Below are 18,831 nucleotides of genomic sequence, written 5' to 3' on the forward strand. Positions count from 1 at the left end.
TCCTAGTCCAAATGTATCATTATTGGATCTAGGGGATCTTAATAATTGCTCAAAGTATTTTATGGTTTCATTTGGTTTGTTGAAACTTTCAAAAAATTCCTTTTCCCTCTTTAGGTCACTCTGTAATTGTTCATTCTACAACTTCAATGTAGTTATCTCAATGTCCTTGACATTCAATTCATAGTTGGCATTCATCATTTGACTTAGAGTCTCCAATTGCATGTTGGAAATCTTGGTTAGTTCTGATGATTTCTCTTCTAGTTTGTTGGTAAAAACCTTTTTGTCTTCTTCAATCATGGCTTTTTCTTCCATGGATTTATTCTTTTGTTCAACCACTTCACATAACATTATAGCTTGTGATTCTTGGTCTAATTTGAGATTTCTAATTTCCTCAACTTTAACTATATTCTTTTCCATTAGATCTACAATTACTGCATCAAATTCATTTGAGTCTCCATCTACAAATAGCTTAGTAGTTTCTATCTATTTGTATTGTGTGTCATAGTTCGCAGTGGAAATTTCTTTCGTTCTCTTCAAAGAATTCTTTAGGTCTTCTCTTACTTGATTCAATTGATGTAGTATGAGTTGTATTTTAATCTTCAAATTCTCAATAGTCTTTCCTAATTTTTAGACTTCCATTTCAAGATATTTCTTCAAAGTTGTAAAGCTTCTCTTTTAGAGAACAAGGCTCTCATACCAATTGTTGAAATTACAATAGGAAAGGAAAACTTCTAAGAGGCGGGTGAATTAGTAGTTTAACCATGAACCCATAAAACTTTCACCACACATCCACCTCATACATTCGATGAGTAAACTGAAATAACATGCAAAGCATATACATCTAAATCATGTAAAAATATAAGCATTCACACACATAACACCATATATGATTACCCAAAAAACCTTCAAGTGAGAAGGTAAAACTAGGGTGGGGATGACACCGACAAATCTTCACTACTGCAATAATAAAGTGTATCCAATAAAGGTTACAATGCTTTGATCATGAGTCATGATCCACCCTATGAAAGGTGTAACGCCCTGCCAAGGGATCCAAAAGAATAAACCTAAAGTTTTACTAAGTTTGCTAAACATTTTTTAAAAAAAGAAAGAAAAGAAAGTATAACGTACACATCAAACACATAGTAGCGGAAGCAATAACATGTAATCATCAACAAACATACATAACAGGTTACTTTCCTTAAGGATCTCAAGACGTTGAGTCACATTTAAATTTAATTAATTCTAAGTCTAACAACTACCACATCCACATGAAAGAATAATAAGAAAGTCCAATGTCTATTTAATATACATTTGTTCCGAATGCCTCTTGGCAAATTAATTCGGAATGCTCAATCATCCAATGTACATGTCACAGGGTATGAAAGGCTAAAAGAATATACATAAGTAGAAATAAAGATACATCATCCTCCAAGAATCCATGATGCAAAGTACGATAAAATAAATGAAACTAATAACATACATGATACATCTATAACATCATAAAATACAACTAATCTAAGTGCGTGGTTCCTCCCAACCATCAATAGCATCATTAGACCATCGTGGACCCTAGCCATCCCCCATGCGTAACATCCCAAGTCACCGATAAGATTGTCAGTACTATAGTAATAGGGATATCACACCTAAAACATGCTACAACATATGCATAAAGAAATATACATACTAGAATAAAGCATAGTAAACAACATCATCTATACATGATAAACAAGCATACCAAGAAGCTCCAACCACGGTAGCAACTGATAGATCTCAAATGGTAAGAGTAAAAAGCACTACCACCTGACCGCATGGAACCTAAATGGTCCACTCCCACCGCGCTGAGGAGATAGTCTCAAGTCCCAAACAAGATATCAAATCACGTAATCACAAGTACTCTCTAAGTCTAGGAAATCCTAAAAGTATACTAACTCAAGGTTCCAACACATAGATCGACATCTAGACCCAGAGGCACCACAAAGACATGTAGAGAATCTACTATGCAAGCAGGAAAGTGTCATCACAAAAGTCACATAGAAGTTACCCGAGCAATCCCTTAAGAATCTCGGGTCCCTAGTGATCCCTGCGGCCACTAGTATCCTCTCATATTGACGAGGCATACTACGGAATGCAAGGTGTAACCAAGCATTCTATCTACCCCATCCTAGCCTGTACTAGCACTCAAGGCATGGGAGAGAACATACAATTATCTTATTAGGTTCATTTTAATTCCCATTTAGTGTAAATGTTATCACTTATTAAAACAACTTACAATGGGTTTCTCCAGGCAGCCTCTTAGGGCCCTGACCCCCATTGCAAGCCACTTCCCGACACTACACATAGATAACCTACCCTAGGTTCATGAAATCACAAATCAAAGAATCATAATAAAGTCACCTCAGCCCTATACAAGCGATTGAAAAACATCATAAAAGATAAGCCACAATTCTTCATGAGCAACTGATAAGTATCAAATAATAATCATATGATCACAACAGTTCTATATCAGCAACTGAAGGCATCAATGATAAATCACAATATCCAATGGTTCTCCAACGAGCAACCATAAAGTATCCCAATAATAAATCACAATACTGATCGAAGAATCCAAAATGGTCAAGTCAAAACATGTCACACAATGACATCATCAAGAACAAATCATACACTTCAGTCCTCCCAAGTGACTGGAAAGAAAATCAAATATAATTGATCGATGACTCAAAAATGGTTAAGTTAGGTATGTCATATCATACATCTCAGCTTCACACAAGGAAACTGGAAAGCAATAACAAACATGAAATACATCCATCATAGAGCATATTATCACATTACCTTGGTTGGTTTGAAAAGATCGAGAACAAATCATCATAACCTCACATTCACAAACTCCCGAGCCTCTAGTAACAACCTAAGACTGGTCAAAGCTAAAACAACCCCAAAACATAATCAAGATAGTATCGTTTCATAGTTTGGGTTGATCTCAAAATACACAATAGGGTTATAAGTAAAGTTTCAGTTCTCATTTCAAAGTATGAATTTGATTGACAATATATTGTTGAGTTAATGATTGGTTCCCATTTTCAGTTAAACATATGTTTTAAGTAATAAGTTTTCGCAATTACTCCTTTTCAATTAACCCATTTCTATGTTTAGGTAAAATACAAAATTAACCCCCTTTATATTTAAATTAAATTAAATCAATGTTAATATAGTTAATTATTAGTTATTTATAAAATAACTAAATAATTAACATTTAATTAATCATTCAAATCTTTTAATTAAAAGCTACAACTATATTAATTTTCTTATCAATTATTAATTACTTAATAATTAACAAAACTATTTAATAAAAATTATTAATAACTAAATTAAAATGAACTTATTAAATTTCATTAGTATTAATTTAACCAATTATTAAAATAACTATTATTAAAAACAATATTAATAATATTTAATAAACTTTTTTTTTAAAAAAGCAATGTGTTTATTTGAAAAGGCCCACCGGCCTTTTAAATGTGGCTGCGGCCACTGCGCTGCCGTAGGGGCCTGCGGCCGCGATAGTCAAGGACTGTCGCTGTTGCAGTACCCTGCGTCAGTGTCAGTCACGTCGCTCAGCAGGTAGGTGGGGGGTGGGGATATGGTGGCCCCCGCCCCCAATTAAATTACTTTAAATTATTATTATTTATTATTATTATTATTTTTTATAATATTTATTTTTAAATTGAAACATTGAAACCATCCTTCCCAAAGGATATATATATATATATATATATATATATATATAAAATAGAATTTTATCATTTTATATTTTATTTATTATAAAAACAAATTCTCCTCAATAAAGTGTATTTAACTTTATTTTCAATTCCTATAATAATGTTTTAAATACATAAATAATTCTTATTTTATGTTATTTCAAATACTCATTAATATTAAGAAAACAAATTCTTTTTTTTAATTTTAATTTTCTATTATTATTATTTCTTTTATAACATTTACATCTATGAACTGATAGAGAAAATTCTATTAACCGTTCGAATTTTTCTATCTAAAATCTTCATTTTTATTTCAAACCCCTTCCCAAATCAAATTCTAATTTCTTTCAGTTGTTAAATGAGGTTTTCTAAATAGTTTTTTCAATCTAGATTTACATATGAAATTGAATAGCAACAATTCTAGAACGAAGGGTGGTAAGATTCATGCAACAAGATCTGAGAAAACAATTTCCTTTCAAGCACGAGGTAGACAGAGCATATTGAATTTCATGAATCATTTAGTTGTCAAATGCACGACCCTACCTAAACCTGATGCTAATATGCAATCCCCAAAAATTGTAATAGAATTCGCTCCTCTTCAATGACTTTCTTCTGAAAATCTATCCTAGAATTCTCCTTCTGAAATTCGCTTCCAAAAGTTGTGTCCCAAAATTCCCATCTTCAAATTCCTCCCCGCTTCCCTGACCTTCAATTGATAATTTCTCATATTTAAACTCATGCTTAAACATTATTTTACCTACGAATGAGGTTTTCTAAATAGTTTTCCAATCTAGATTTACAGATGAAATCAGATAGCCAAAGATCTAAAACGAAGAATTCACACATTCGAGAAGACAAGTTCTTACAATCACGAAGTAGACAAAACATATTAAATTTCTTAAATCATTTAAGAGTCAAAATATCAGACCCTACCTGAACTTGATGGTAATAAGCAATTCCCAAAAACTGTAAGCGAACTCGCTCCTCTTCAATAACTTTCTTCTGAAAATCTTTCCTAGAATTCTCCTTCTGAAATTTGCTTTCGAAGTTCTTTCCCCAAAAGTCCTGTCTCTCCAAAATTCCTCGGTCCCCCAAAAATGAACCCCAAAGTTGTGATAAGGAGTTTTCTCCTCAAATCGGAGCACTAATTGTGCGTTCACCAGAGAGGACTCCTTGCTTAACAGACTCAAACTCCCAATTAACTTTTATTATCTTTTCTTTTATTTTGCATTCATCTTTTCATGCACATTAAGTTGAATTATTAAATAACGTTATTTAATATTCCACTTGACTTCTATTTTAAATTAATTTATTACTTAAATCTCATGTGCACTTTATGAAATTAAAATAACATTATTATTTTCTATTATTTTATCTTTTAATTAATTTCTCATATTTAAACTCATCAACAAACATACATAACCGGTTACATTCCTTAAGGATCTCAAGACGTTGAGTCACATTTAAATTTAATTAATTCTAAGTCTAACAACTACCACATCCACATGAAAGAATAATAAGAAAGTCCAATGTCTATTTAATATACATTTCTTCCGAATGCCTCTTGGCAAATTAATTTGGAATGCTCAATCATCTACTGTACATGTCACAGGGTATGAAAGGCTAAAAGAATATACATAAGTAGAAATAAAGATACATCATCCTCCAAGAATCCATGATACAAAGTACAGTAAAATAAATGAAACTAATAACATACATGATACATCAATAACATCATAAAACACAACTAATCTAAGTGTGTGGTTCCTCCCAACCATCAATAGCATCATTAGACCATCATGGGCCCTAGCCATCCCCCACGCGTAACATCCCAAGTCACCGATAAGATCGTCAGTACTATAGTAATAGGGATATCATACCTAAAACATGCTACAACATATGCATAAAAGAAATCTACATACTAGAATAAAGCATAGTAAACAACATCATCTATACATGATAAACAAGCATACCAAGAAGCTCCAACCACAGTAGCAATAGACAGATCTCAAATGGTAAGAGTAAAAAGCACTACCACCCGACCGCATGGAACCTAAATGGTCCACTCCCACTGCATTGAGGAGATAGTCTCAAGTCCCAAACAAGATATCAAATCACATAATCACAAGTACTCTCTAAGTCTAGGAAATCCTAAAAGTATACTAACTCAAGGTTCCAACACATAGATCGACATCTAGACCTAGAGGCACCACAAAGATATGTAGAAAATCTACTATGCAAGCAGGAAAGTGTCATTGTAAAAGTCACATAGAAGTTACCCGAGCAATCCCTTAGGAATCCCGGGTCCCTAGTGATCCCTGCGGCCACTAGTATCCTCTCATATTGATGAGGCATACTACGGAATGCAAGGTCGTAACCAAGCATTCTCTCTACCCTATCCTAGCCTGTACTAGCACTCAAGGCATGGGAGAGAACATACAATTATCTTATTAGGTTCATTTTAATTCCCATTTAGTGTAAATGTTATCACTTATTAAAACAACTTACAATGGGTTTCTCCAGGCAACCTCTTAGGGCCCTGACCCCCATTGCAAGCCACTTCCCGACACTACACATAGATAACCTACCCTAGGTTCATGAAATCAAAAATCAAAGAATCATAATAAAGTCACCTCAGCCCTATACAAGCGACTGAAAAATATCATAAAAGATAAGCCACAATTCTTCATGAGCAACTGATAAGTATCAAATAATAATCATATGATCACAACAGTTCTATATCAGCAACTGAAGGCATCAATGATAAATCACAATATCCAATGGTTCTCCAACGAGCAACCAGAAAGTATCCCAATAATAAATCACAATACTGATCGAAGAATCCAAAATGGTCAAGTCAAAACATGTCACACAATGACATCATCAAGAACAAATCATACACTTCAGTCCTCCCAAGTGACTGGAAAGAAAATCAAATATAATTGATCGATGACTCAAAAATGGTTAAGTCAGGTATCTCATATCATACATCTCAGCTTCACACAAGGAAACTGGAAAGCAATAACAAACATGAAATACATCCATCATAGAGCATACTATCACATTACCTTGGTTGGTTTGAAAAGATCGAGAACAAATCATCATAACCTCACATTCACAAACTCCCGAGCCTCTAGTAACAACCTAAGACTGGTCAAAGCTAAAACAACCCCAAAACATAATCAAGACAATATCGTTTCATAGTTTGGGTTGATCTCAAAATACACAATAGGGTTATAAGTAAAGTTTCAGTTCTCATTTCAAAGTATGAATTTGATTGACAATATATTGTTGAGTTAATGATTGGTTCCCATTTTCAGTTAAACATATGTTTTAAGTAATAAGTTTTCGCAATTACTCCTTTTCAATTAACCCATTTCTATGTTTAGGTAAAATACAAAATTAACCCCCTTTATATTTAAATTAAATTAAATCAATGTTAATATAGTTAATTATTAGTTATTTATAAAATAACTAAATAATTAACATTTAATTAATCATTCAAATCTTTTAATTAAAAGCTACAACTATATTAATTTTCTTATCAATTATTAATTATTTAATAATTAACAAAACTATTTAATAAAAAATTATTAATAACTAAATTAAAATGAACTTATTAAATTTCATTAGTATTAATTTAACCAATTATTAAAATAACTATTATTAAAAACAATATTAATAAAATTTAATAAACTTTTTAAAAAAAAAGCAATGCGTTTATTTGAAAAGGCTCGCCGGCCTTTTAAATGAGGTTGCGGCCATTGCGCTGTCGCAGGGGCCTACGGCCGTGACAGTCAAGGACTGTCATTGTCGCAGTACTCTGCGTCAGCGTCAGTCACGTCGCCCAACAGTTAGGTGGGGGGTGGGGATATGGTGGCCCCCGCCCCCAATTAAATTACTTTAAATTATTATTATTTATTATTATTATTTTTTATAATATTTATTTTTAAATTGAAACATTGAAACCATCCTTCCCAAAGGATATATATATAATAGAATTTTATCATTTTATATTTTATTTATTATAAAAACAAATTCTCCTTAATAAAGTGTATTTAACTTTATTTTCAATTCCTATAATAATGTTTTAAATACATAAATAATTCTTATTTTATGTTATTTTAAATACTCATTAATATTAAGAAAACAATTTTTTTTTAAATTCTAATTTTCTATTATTATTATTTTTTTTATAACATTTACAACTATAATCTGATAGAGAAAATTCTATTAACCGTTCGAATTTTTCTATCTAAAATCTTCATTTTTATTTCAAACCCCTTCCCAAATCAAATTCTAATTTCTTTCAGTTGTTAAATGAGGTTTTCTAAATAGGTTTTTCAATCTAGATTTACATATGAAATTGAATAGCAACAATTCTAGAACGAAGGGTGGTAAGATTCATGCAACAAGATCTGAGAAAACAATTTCCTTTCAAGCACGAGGTAGACAGAGCATATTGAATTTCATGAATCATTTAGCTGTCAAATGCACGACCCTACCTGAATCTGATGCTAATACACAATCCCCAAAAACTGTAATAGAATTCGCTCCTCTTCAATGACTTTCTTTTGAAAATCTATCCTAGAATTCTCCTTCTGAAATTCGCTTCCAAAAGTTGTCTCCCAAAATTCCCGTCTTCAAATTCCTCCCAAAATTCGTGTCTAAAATTCCTCCCCCCTTCCCTGACCTTCAATTGATAATAAAAGGGTTCTCTCTCCTTGAATTGGGGAACTAACTATATGTTTACCTGGGAGAACTCAATGCTTACAAGACTCAACTCCAAAATTAGCTTTAATTAATCTTTCTTTATCTTGCATTACTCTTTTTATCCTTTCCATGCACATTAATGCATAATTAAATAACTTTATTTAATTTTCTACTTGACTTCTATTTTAATTAATTACTTTTAATCCCATGTGTACTTTATAACATTATAATTTTCACTTATTTTATCTTTTAATAAATTTCTTTTATTTAATCTTATGCATAAGTCATGCGAACTAGAATATTTTATTAAATAATTATATTTTCACTTTTTAAATTATTTTAGAAACTTAATTGATAAAATATTTATTAACTCAAATAATAATAATATTTAGCATTTATTTAAAAAGATGAACTCTAAATATATTATTATTAAATTAACTAAATATTATCACGTTCTAAATTTAGACTTAAAGCTTTGATCACCAAATTTAATTCCTTTTTATTTAATTAATTGTAGTGCCTGCCCCTAAGTCTTTTTTTTTCAGTTATCTTGCCAAAGTCTTTTAGGCCAGTTTTATACTTGATGTTTAGTAGCATTACTTTCAGATTATCAGATGTTGTTTTACACTCAATTTATTATATGACGAGATTACTTGGTACTCTATATTTCATGCATGTATGATGATTATTCAATGTTTTCAATTATCGATGATGATTAGTTAGATGGTTTATTATCACATGTGCTTTCTTATGGATACTTACCCCATACTGCATGTGTATGGTGTGTGTGTTTGTTTTCTTTATGTATGGTGTTTCTGATGTGGTTAAGGAAGGGAGTCGTAGTCACCTGCTAGTCGGGATCTACACGATGCACCACTTCCTGCCATTGTCTGTTTAGCTTAGAATATTGTGTCTGTACATGCGTGGATTTTATGCAAGTTGCAAGTACTAGGTATCGACTTCCTTGAATTGCCAAGATGAGCGTACCCTATCGCATTATCTCAATGGTAAGAGAGGGGAGATAAACTCTTAAGTCCAAATCCTAAACCCTTTAGCCAATTGTCCTAATTGATAATTAGGACAAGTATCTGAGTTAAGTACCCTCCGAATGCATCAAATGATGTTATTTCGTGATTATAACCCTTTTGTTTGATTTAGTATGTGTTCTTCTATGATGGGTTTTCATATGTTGCTTTATGAGTCCTTGATGTATTTTCTATTAATTAAGTTTAATTAAAAAGATTAATTAATGATTTAATTTAATAAAAAATTATTATGGTATTTTAATATTTAATTATATTTAATTAATTGAGAAATTAATTAGATAAAAAGAATTAAATTTGGAGATAAAAGTTTTAAGTATAATTTTAGAATGTGATAATATTTATTTAATTTAATAATAATATATATTTAGAGTTTGTTTTTAAATAAATGGTAAATATTATTATAAATTGAATTAATAAATATTTTATCAATTAAAGTTTCTTAAATAAATTAAAAGTGGAAAAGATATTAAATTATTAAAGGTTTCTAGATCGCATGATCTAAGCATGAGTTTAAATATAAAAGAAATTAATTAAAATGATTAATTAATGATTTAATTTAATAGAAAATTATTATGACATTTTAATATTTGATTATATTTAATTAATTGTGAAATTAATTCAATAAAAAGAATTAAATTTGGAGATAAAAGTTTAAGGATAATTTAGAACATTATAATATTTATTTAATTTAATAATAATATATTTAGAGTTCATTTTTAAATAAATGCTAAATATTATTGTTATTTAAGTTAATTAAATATTTTATCAATTAAGTTTCTAAAATAAATTAAAAAGTGAAAATATATTAATTATTAAAAGTTGTGAGATTGCATGATGCGAGCATGTGTTGAAAATAAAGAAATAAATTAAAAGATAAAATAAGAGGAAATAATAATGTTATTTTAATTTCATAATGTGCGCATGGGATTAAAAGTAATAAAGATTAAAAATAGAAGTCAAGTGGAAAAATTAAATAAAGTTATTTAATGATTCATTTAAGGTGCATTAAAAGAGAAAGCAAAGATTAGTAAAAGATAATTTTGAGTTAACTTAGTGGATCAAAGAGTCCTCTCAGGTGAACGCACAATTAGTGCCTTGATTTGAGGAGAAGACTCCTTATCACAACTTTGGGGGTTCATTTTTGGGGGACAGGAATTTGGACAAGGAATTGGGGGGAGACATAAATTTTGGGAGACACTTTTGGAAGCAAATTTCAGAAGGCAAATTCTAAAGAAGATTTTCAGAAGAAAGGTTATCGAAGAGGAGCGAATTCTCTTACAGTTTTTGGAGATTGCATAATAGCATCAGGTTGAGGTAGGGTCTTGTGTTTGATCACGGGTTGAATTATGCAATTTGATAATCCTGTCTTCTTTGTGCTTGTGGATTATAAATCCGAATTGTCTGGATTCCACTGTTTGATCCTTTCGCTCTCTTGTTATGAACCTTATGATACTATATTGTATTTCATCTATATAATAGAATTGGAAGAATAAATCAATCTGAAACCCTTGTTCTAGATGATAGAATTTTACAAATTAAACTAGGGAGAGCTTTTGAAAGAAAATAAAATCTTGATTGGAAAATTTTATTAAAATGAAAGAGAAAAAATTTGTTATATAAATTTTATATTAAAAAGAGACGATATTCTTTTAAGGAATATTTTAATTTAGAGATTTGAGTGGTTAGTTCTATCAGATTAAAATTTCAATCATTTATTAAAAATATATATATATATATATTGGAAAAAGAAGATTGTTTAAAACAATGTTTATAAAATTAAATATATTTGAAAAGTATTAATATAAATTTTTTGAACAAATAAAAAAAAATTTATATGCTTTGGGAGGGGGCGGGAATACCCACACCCCCCCGTACCCACCTTCTTGGTGGTTGCTGCCGGCAGTCTGCTGGCGCAGGCCCTGCATCAGCAGGCCTGCCGTGCTAGCTTAGTTAAAAGGCCGACAGCCTATATCAAATATATATTGTTTTATTTATTTTATTTTTTAATATTTATTTTCTTTTATTATTATTTTTAATAATATTAATATTAATTTATAATTATTATTTTTAAATAATAATAATAATTAACAAATTTAATATTATTAATAGATTTTAATATTAAAACAAATATAATTTAATAATATTATATTAATACATTTCATAATGTAAACTTTGATATTATTTAATAATATTGATAAGTTTTATTATTGTTTAATTAATTTAAATAATAATTTATTTAAAATAAGTTTATTTTATAAAATTATTAGTAATTATATTAATTATTAATAATTGATAATTCTAGAGTTGATAATATAAGAACTTAGTTGATTATCATTAGTTAATTTAATTAAACATTAGTTTAATTAAAATTAACCATTGATGAATATAGTTAAATGAAAATTGTAAATTGATAAATTACCTATTTATTTTGTTAAGTATCTTGTCTTTAGATCATTTTAGAAAATTGTTTTAAAACCAAATTAGGGTTTTAGCTTGATCCTAATTAAATATAAGAATAGGTTAAGGGATATATTGTAAATCATAAGTACCTGGATTATACACTGGAAACGAGAATAGAAACTCGTACATTTGAATTAAAATTATATTATTAAGATTAAATCAAATTGTGAGACTATTCTATATTTCTATGTGTTATTTGTATTATGGGGTGTTTAGGTTTTGTCCTAGCGTTTACCTGTCCTAGGTTGTTACCAGAGGCTCGGGGATTATGTGAATGTGATGTTATGTTGTTTTGATCTCGATCTTTTAAACCCAACCCTGGTGATGTGTTGATATGCTCTATGACATGTTTGTGATTACTGTTTGTTATTGCTTTCCAGTTTTCTGGTGTGAAACTGAAGTGTATGTATAAAAGATACCTGACTTAACCATTTTTGAGTCATCGATCAGTTATATTGAATAACCATTTTTGAGTCATCGATCAGTTATATTTGATAACCATTTTTGAGTCTCGATTAGTTACACTTGGATTGCTTTCGGTCGGTTGAGAGGACTGAAGTGTTTGTTATGTTCTTGATGATGTCATGTGTTGACTTGACCATTTTGGAGTCTTTGATCAGTATTGTGATTTATTATTGGGATACTTTCTGGTTGCTCATTGGAGAACCATTGGATTTTGTGATTTATCATTGATGCCTTCAGTTACTGATAAAGAACTGTTGTGATCATATGATTATTATTTGATGCTTATCTGTTGCTCATGAAGAACTGATGTAATTTTTGTGGCTTATCTTTTATGATGTTTTTCAGTTGCTTGTATAGGACTGAGGTGATTTTATTATGATTCTTTGATTTGTGATTTCATGAGCCTAGGGTAGGTTATCTATGTGTAGTGCTGGGAAGTGGCTTGCAATGGCGATCGGGGCCCTAAGAGGCTGCCTGGAGTAACCCATTGTAAGTTGTTTTAACAAGTGAAAACATCTCACCTAAATATTGACTTAAATGAACCTAACAAGATAATTGTATGTTCTCTCCCATACCTTGAGTGCTAATACAAGCTAGGATGGGGTAGAGAGAACGTTTGGTTATGACCTTGCATTCCATAGTATGCCTCGTCAGTACGAGAGGATACTAGTGGCCGTAGGAATCACTAGGGACCCAGGATTCCTAAGGGATTGCTCGGGTAACTTCTACGTGACTTTTGCGATGACACTTTCCCACTTGCATAGCAGGTTTCCTACGTGTCTTTGTGGTGCCTCTGGGTCTAGATGTCTATCTATGTTGGAACCCTTGAGTTAGTATACTTTTAGGATTTCCTAGACTTAGAGAGTACTTGTGTTTTGTGTTTTGATACCTTGTTTGGGACTTGAGACTATCTCCTCAGCGCGGTGGGAGTGGACCATTTAGGTTCCACGCGGTCGGGTGGTAGTGCTTTTTACTCTTACCATTGAGATCTGTCCGTGGTCACCGTGGCTAGAGCTTTCTTGGTTGGCATTTACCTTCACTATGTTCTTGGATTATTATGATGGATGGTTAGATTTTATGATAAATGTTTTATCATTATGAATGTATGGATGTATCAGGTATGTTATTAGTTTCATTTATTTTACTGTACTTTGTATCATGGATTTGAGGATGATGTATCTTTATCTTTACATATGTATATTCTTTTAAGCCTTTCATACCCTGTGACATGTACAGTGGATGATTGAGCATTCCGAATTAAATTGTCAAGAGGCATTCGGAACAAATGTATATTATGGACATTGGACTTTCTTATTATTCTTTCATGTGGATGTGGTAGTTGTTAGACTTAGAATTAATTAAATTTAAATGTGACTCAACGTCTTGGGATCCTTAAGGAATGTAACTTGTGATGTATGTTTGTTGATGATTACATGTTATTGCTTCTGCTACTATGTGTTTGATGTGTATGATATACATTCTTACTTAAAAAAAAAAAAAATGTTTAGCAAACTTAGTGAAACTCTAGGTTAATTCTTTTGGATCCCTTGGCGGGGCGTTACATTAATTTCTCAATTAATTAAATTCCATTAAATATTAAAGTGTCATAATAATTCTCATTAAATTAAATCATTAATTTAATCTTTTTAATTAAACTTAATTAATAGAAAGTACACCAAGGACTCATAAAGCAACATACGAAAATCCATCATAGAAAAACACATACTAAATCAAACTAAAAGGGTTATAATCACAAAATTACATCATTTGATGCATTCAGAGGGTACTTGACTAAGATACTTGTCCTAATTATCAATTAGGACAATTGGCTAAAGGGTTTAGGATTTGGACTTAAGAATTTATCTCCCCTCTCTTACCATTGAGATAATGCGATAGGGTACGCTCATCCTGGCAATTCAGGGAAGTCGATACCCAGTACCTCCAACCTGCATAAAATCCACGCATGTACAGACACAATATTCTAAGCTAAACAAACAATGGAAGGAAGTGGTGCATCATGTAGATCTCGACTAGCAGGTGACTATGACTCCCTTCCTTAACCACATCAGAAAAATCATACATAAAGAAAACAAACACGCACACCATACACATGCAGTATGGGGTAAGTATCCATAAAAAGACACATGTGATAATAAACCATCTAACTAATCATCATCGATAATTGAAAACACTAAATAATCATCATACATACATGAAATATAGAGTACCAAGTAATCTCACTATATATTAAATTGAATATAAAGAAATATCTGATAATCTTAAAGTAATGCTACTAAACATCAAGTATAAAACTAGCCTAAAAGAGTTTGGCAATTAAAACAAAAATGTGAACTACGGGTAGGCACTACAAAAGGTCTGCCCTATTAAATGCTTACAAAGACTATTAGGTCTCACCTTGTTAGAGGGTTTCAACACACTATTAGAAGTGTGCCTTGTTAAAGGACTTTATCTTACAACTAAGTAAGCACCCTATTAAAGGATTTCATACAGCCTATTAGGACTACTTTGTTAAGAGATTTTGATTGAAATCACCTATTAGAATGTCTTAGCTTTGATATTGTAGTTAGAACTTGCTTGCCTAATAAAATATCACCTCTAAATACTTCTCTTCTTGATCCTTCTCGATCAGATGTCTCTATGTTGTATACTCTTCTCTATCCTCTATTCTACTCTAAGTGATTTTGCAATTCAATGTCACTTCATAACTTCTAAACCACCATGAATGCTCTATTTTCACATGAAAAATTCTTTCTTAGCTCCTTGCATTCCTTAAATACTCATAGAGAGTTTAGGGTTTCATCCTCCTTAAGAAGACTTAGTGACTTAGGGTTAGGTATGAAGCTACGGTTGAGATTCATCCATTTTTCTATTTAATCCTTTCCATTTTCTGATTGGCTACATGTAATTGCATAGGGAGTCCAACTATAGATTTTTCCTTATCTCCAAAATATCAAAATTCAATCTTAAGTCGATGCAAAAATGGTTTACATAGTTGTTTGTGCCATTACAAACAAATATTGCAAGACTGTGTCACTTAGCATCTAAAGTCTCTGATGCTTGGCATGCATTAATCTTTCTGCTGTGACTTGACACTTGCATTTCTTAGCATCTAGTGTTTACTCAAATTCTATGTCACTCAACATATACTATTTACTTGGCACTTGAGTGACTTGGCACATGAGTGGTTCGACACTCACTATGTCTTCGCACAGCCTATGTTTTTCTCAACATATGTTACTTGTTTGACATGAACTAAGTAAATAACTTAAGTGTGTTGACACTTACTTTTCAAAACCAATCTAAGATCAACACTAAGTTATACACTAAAGATGAGAAAGATGGATTTGAAGTGGTGTATGTTGTTGTTGTTAAAGAAGATCTCAATGATGAAAGATATGAAGAAGGAAAAGACCTTATTTCACATGTAAGTAAGAATGATACTTGGATTATTAATAGTGGATATTCACATAACATGACTGATGACATTAGTAATTTTGATAAATTTGAATTATATAATGGGGGAATGGTTAAAGTTGGAAATGGTGTTCCATGTCTAGTAAAAGGTAGAGGATCATTGATGCTTAATGATAAAATGAGATGTGATGATGCTTATTGGGTGAAAGCACTAAAATATAATATTTTGAGTGTTGCTTAATTGAACAATATAGGTCACAAGCTTGAATTTCAAGACAAGAAGGTAAAGATCTATGATGAGAAATAAAATTTGATTGGTACTGGAGAAAAAATGAGAGGTAACTTAATTTATCTAGATTCTAGAATTGATACTGGAGAAAAAATAAGAGGTAACTTAATTTATCTAGATTCTAGAATTGATACATGATTTTATGCAAAAAAAAAAAAAAAGTTTGGTTATGGCATAAGAGGCTTTTTCATGTGGACTTTGATAAAATTGCTAAGATTAGTAGAAAGAGAAGAGTTAGAGGCTTGCTAAGTTTGGAAAAATTGGCAATGCTATGTGTAAACAATGTCAACTTGGTAAGATGACTAAATCTAGATTTTCTAGAAAGACACACACATTTAATGATATTTTGGAGTTAATTTATACTGACTTATGTGGACCAACAAGAGAAAGTTATTATGGAGATAAATATTTCATACTATTTTTTGATGACTGTTCTAGGATGATGATTGTCATGTTTGTGAAGCTAAAGTCATATACTTTTGATATTTTTAAATGGTACAAAGAAAGAGTTGAGAAGGAAATAGCTAAATAGTTGAAATTCTTAGGATCTGGTAGAGGTGGTGAGTATTTATCTAATAAGTTAAATAACTTTTATGTTGAGCATGGAATCAAGAAATATTTGTTAGCCCCTACAACACCACAACAAAATGGAGTAGTAGAGAGAAGAAATAAATCTATTTTTAATTATGCTAGAACATTAATGATGGAGAAATATGTTGCACAAATTATTTGGAGAGAAGTTGTTAGTAATGTTATCTATACTCTCAACCTAGTATAGTTGAAGAAAGGAACAAATAAGACACCCTATAAACTCTGATATGGTTATACACTTAATCTGAGTTGTTTCAAAATATTTTAAATTAGGTGCTATATTCATAAAAATGTAATAAATGGGAAATTTGATTCAAAGTAAGATGAAGGTATATACCTAGGTTACTTAACTAGGAGAAAGGCTTATAAATGCTTATATAAGATGATTGACGCTATAATTAAAAATGCAAATGTTAGGGTTGATAAGATTGTAGAGAAAAATGATGAGAAAAGCAAGGATGAACCTGAGGATTACAAGAAGTTTTCTTTGTGTCTATGATGATGCACTTGACACTGCACTTGTGCACTTGACTAGGTCATTACAATGGTACACTGAGAAATAGAAGAAAAAAATTGAGGAATAATATAGGAACATTGAGCTATAATAAGACACTACCAAGCATCGGACTATAATACCCAATCCATAGAAAAAATAACCAAAGATGAACATTAATCCCCAAGTGAGTGAAAATAATGTTGAAGATAAAAGAACTAAACCAATTTTATCAAAATATATAAGAAGAAACCATTCACCCAAAAAAATCATTGGAGATAAAAATGGAGTTGAGACAAGAAGTGAGTTGAAAGATAATATTTGTTTGATTGTTGATTTTGAGCCTAGAATGATTGAAGTTGTTATTGAGAATAATGATTGAATTAATGGTATGAATCAAGAGATTGATAAAATTAGGAAAAATAATCATATAGACACTAGTATCGAGATGTAAAGATAGGAATGTAATTGGAATAAAGTATTTTTAGGTACAAGCTAAATGAAAAAGGTGAAGTTGTAAGGAATAAGGCCAAATTAGTTTGCAAAGAGAAGAAGGAATTGACTATGGTGAGACTTTTGCATGTGTTGCTAGATGGGAAGGAGTCATAAATTTTTTGGCTTATTATACATACAAAAGATTCAAGGTTTATCAAATGGATGTCAAACCTATATTTTTGAATGGAATAATGGAAGAGGAAGTCTACATTGAAAGTCAGAAGGATTTATTGCACCTAATTGGAAAAACCTAGAATACAAGTTGAACAATGCTTTGTGTAGACTGAAACAAGAACTGTCAACATGGTATGAGAGGTTACATTCATATTTGATTAAGATTGGTTTTGTAAGAACTAATGAAAAAAGTAATCTATATTTGAAAAGTGAAGCTAAAAATATGTTATTTATTGTTGAAATATTTGTGGATGATATTATATTTGGTGGTAATTATTTTCTATCTAAGTCATTTGTTGATCAAAAGAGAAAAGATTTTGAGAAGTCAATGTTTGATGAGATTAATTTTTCATTGAATTATACGTTTATTAAACACCAAGAGGTATATATGTGACTCAATATAAGTATATAAATGAGATCTTGAAAACTTTTGGCATAGATGTGTCAAAATGAGTTAGTACACTATGGTGATTGGACATAAATTATCTAAGGAAGATGACAATGTTGAAGTGAATGAGACATTATCTAGATCAATGATTGAAAAATTACAATATGGTGTGCATAGTAGACTTTATATTGCCCATGCAGTTGGAATTGTTGAAAGGTTTTATTCTAATCCTAAGGAAACACATATGATTGCAATAAAGAGGATATTCAAATATCTTAAAGGAACTAAATATTACAGGTTACAATATTAACAAGATGGGGATTTTAAACTCAAAGTTTATATTGATGCAAATTGGGCTAGTAATGTGGATGACAGAAAGAGCACTAGTACTGTGTGCATTCTTTTTAGGAGAAAGGTTGATTACATTTTTTAGCAAGAAATGAAGTTGTATATCACAATCTATAGCTAATGTTGAGTATGTTGTTGATGTAATTAATTCTTCTAACATTATTTAAATCAAGAAATTAATG

The 18,831-nt window shown here is 30.7% G+C and overlaps 1 pseudogene; it reads left to right on the top strand.

Moving 5' to 3' along the window:
- Positions 1-3,475: 3,475 nt before the first annotated feature.
- LOC149528002 (U-box domain-containing protein 45-like) overlaps positions 3,476-18,831 on the top strand; it is a 65,783-nt pseudogene continuing 50,427 nt past the window's right edge.

Source organism: Cupressus sempervirens, chromosome 11 (assembly GCF_028749045.1).
Source record: "Cupressus sempervirens isolate cs-2001-9-10 chromosome 11, ASM2874904v1, whole genome shotgun sequence".
Classification (NCBI taxonomy): domain Eukaryota; kingdom Viridiplantae; phylum Streptophyta; class Pinopsida; order Cupressales; family Cupressaceae; genus Cupressus; species Cupressus sempervirens.